General features: G+C 40.0%; 1 protein-coding gene across 1 annotated transcript in view; it reads right to left on the minus strand.

Annotated features, from left to right (window-relative positions):
* The window catches only part of LOC109486756 (toll-like receptor 13), a 10798-nt gene that overhangs the window by 2341 nt on the left and 5057 nt on the right, over positions 1-3400 (minus strand). The window lies entirely within an intron of this gene.

Below are 3400 nucleotides of genomic sequence, written 5' to 3' on the forward strand. Positions count from 1 at the left end.
CTGCAAGGCGAAGACCATGTACACGTACATGGAATGTCTGTATCAAAGTTATCCTGAAACCTGTTGTTTACTGACAGGACAAGACGCCGTTTGAATGACAAACTGTCGGACTTGACGCTGCAACTCCCAAGACCCCAATTGGCGTTTCTAGTTTATTCCATTCAGCCACTAGTCGGGGGATGTACGACATTTGATACATACTGCCCCTATTTAGACTAGTGGATAATGACATAGTTCTGCTAGTTCTCTAAATCATATGCATTGGCCAAGGACTTCACAAAAAGCATAATGCCAGCAATCTATCTCCTATACGAAAGCGGTCACCGCTTTCGCACAGGAGATAGATTGCTGGCATTATGCTTTTACCGGGTAGCAGGTTGAGATACTTTAATCTGCCCTTATAGTCGAGGGAAATAGAACGAGCGTCTGCGTTTGCACTTACAATGAGCCTGGTTGCCCACCTCTGCACACCCTCCAACAGGTCCATTAGATTGTGGGACAGAGGTGACTAAATCTGACTGCAGTATTCTAATGGTCTAACCAGTGTTATATATAGGGATTTGCGTACCATCAGACTGAATTCGTAACCAACAGTGCGTATGTACGTATACTTCAATAATAAACCTGTCTACTACCATTTTTACTTATGCACTTCTGTCGCCAATAACTTGTTTACGGAAAACGTTTTGGCACAACAAGCGTCATCAACATACTTTCTGTATGCAAATGAAGCGTCATCAACATACGTTCTGTATGCAGATGAAGCAATAAAAATATAGCTAGTGAGCACCTTTTAAGTGACACCCCAGGGCGACTGTCTCGCCGAAAGCTGCGCCGGTTGAGTCTAACCTGGGCCGCTAGTCCACACCTGGTGCCCCGCTCCATGCTACTACACGTACATAAGATGGTTCCGAACCACGTAAACAGGAATGAAAGTATTGATTAAAAAATAAAAAAAAGTTAGAAAGTTCCAAACTTACCTTCTCAGCTAGATGACTATGGGATTGGGTGGGTGTGTGTGTGGAGAAGACAGGACCGTCTCTCGTCCCGATCACCCGTTGATCTGTGGCCTGCTCACAAGACTGTCACCTGCGCTCCTCTCCCTGTGGTCCGTTCCGCTTGAAATGTATTCCGCATAACAGTCAAGGGGAAGTTTCCTTATGCAGCTACTATGTCATGACGAAGAAATGCGACAAAAAAAAAAGACAGGTGTTGACCGAAGAGCAGTCCAAGCGTTTCCTCGTCACGACACACAGGCACCAGGTATGTAAAGCTGCGGGTTTTTACAAACTTACTGTCCCATATCTTAACTAGAGCGTGGAACACACGTCTTCGTCAGACACAGATTTGTTGTTGTTTATTAGATTTACTTCGTTTAAACTTATGTACAGGAAAAGAGCATTTTTGTTGGCGTTTGTATGTTTTTGGTGTGTGTGTATGCCCTTGTCAGATAGTGATCACAATACGTTCAGGTGGCTTCGTGGCAGTTGGAGGTTTTAACTTAACTTAAAAGTGAAGGAATTTCATTCTTGGGGTATTTGGAAGTTAAGTGAAGGTAAACATCATTAATTATAATCTATTCAAATACGGCCTTATTTGCATAATTAATAGATTGTTATTGGAGGGATTATAATCTATTCAAATAAGGGCCTTATTTGCATAATTAATGAGAATGGTATTGGGAGGGAATGCTAGCATGTTGTTCTTTGTTATTATATAATAAGGAACTGTATTTTGGTGGGCAATATGTTGGCATCGTGGTAAAGTACCTTCCCAAGGGCATTACTGGAGTCTGCCGGGAATTCGAACCCAGAAACGTCAGATTGTAGTTGATGCCATAGTACGTATAGAGACAATTGCAATTGTTCATATGTAAAGGTAAACCGATTTATTGAAAGGAAACATCTCGCATTCTACGGTTGTGTTAGTTGCGAATTTGAAACAAAGCTCGTCACAATACATCGGCAGACATTGGCATAATTCCAACTTAACATTCACTATGATTCTGAGGTGCCTTAAAAAGCAACAAGTCACAAAATAGCAATCAACATTATAACTACATTGATGAATGTGTGTAAAACGACTAGTCACTACATGTAATAACGACACTCAGACATTCAAAACTGAATTAGGCCACTGGACGGTCCTGTCAATAGCCACAGGCTATGCAGTTTGTAACTGCCATAAAACGGTATTGTGTGTCTAGAGGTTCTTGGTAATGTTTACATGGTGTAAAGTAGTATTGAATGACTGATAGAATGTCTGCAGGTTCATTAGAAACTCTATCATGTAAGATACGAATGTTTCACACTGGCCACAATGTAATGGGAAAAAAACTCATGAATGTAATCTTAGCTAGTACATATTATAGCGATATGCGCCAGTACATAAAGACTAAGTCACCAGATATATATATTTACAGTACCTTTATACCAAATAACCTTCTAATAATCTTATTACAAGACAGAACAAGACCCAAGCATTAATGACAAACTCAAGCATATAGAGACCGCAAAGTGACCAGAAGTGTCTTGGTCTACGGAAACTTAATTATCTTTCATAAAATCTTTTACTACCTTCATGGTTGTAGACCAAATACAGACGTTGTTACATATACAATATATATATATATATTTGATCGATGAAAAACTATTTCTCCCATAGGACACAAAAGAACACTAGAAAGGCCAATATTTGCTTTGGAGCAAATATAGCGATGGGTTCACCACATTTTACCACATGGCAGGGAAAGAATGAGAAACACAAGGGAAAACAATGCTTTACATTGATATAACTATAGTATGAAGTAACATACAACTAAGACTACAACAGTTGGATAGCTATTCCCTACATTATTGGTTAGGATTGCATAATGCAAACTGTTGATTTTCAAGATAAAAAGAAGCGTTCATAGCCCGCATTCCAATGCTGGAGCAGGAAAGCTTAAAATACCTACCAAAACACTTGAATACAGACATACTGTCAGTATGGCATGGCTCTGTGCAGGTGTAAATAGAAGTTAAGCCAGTTAAATCCCAACAGCCAATCAGCAAGGAGAATAGAGGAAAGCTGCATGCCTATTGGTTGATGCCTTGCATGCCATTGTGATGACTCATGTCCAAATGTGGTAAACACTGCACACTTACACAGTAATACATTAGCTATTACACAGCCAAAAAACTCAAATAAAACCATTCTAAAAGCCTGTATCACAATAATTTAAAAAACGCCTAGGGGTATTTGCCCACTGTACCTCCATACCAAATTTCAGGACCTTAGGCCCTAAAATGAAGAAGCTGAATCCATTTAAAGATATGGCAGGAGGAGGAGGAGAAGGAGGAGAAGGAGGAGGAGAAGAAACATCAGAAAAAGCAATATGGTTTCACCACACCACTTAAAC

Source organism: Branchiostoma belcheri, unplaced genomic scaffold, assembly GCF_001625305.1.
Source record: "Branchiostoma belcheri isolate BF01 breed outbred unplaced genomic scaffold, Haploidv18h27 scaffold83, whole genome shotgun sequence".
Taxonomy (NCBI): Eukaryota; Metazoa; Chordata; class Leptocardii; order Amphioxiformes; family Branchiostomatidae; genus Branchiostoma; species Branchiostoma belcheri.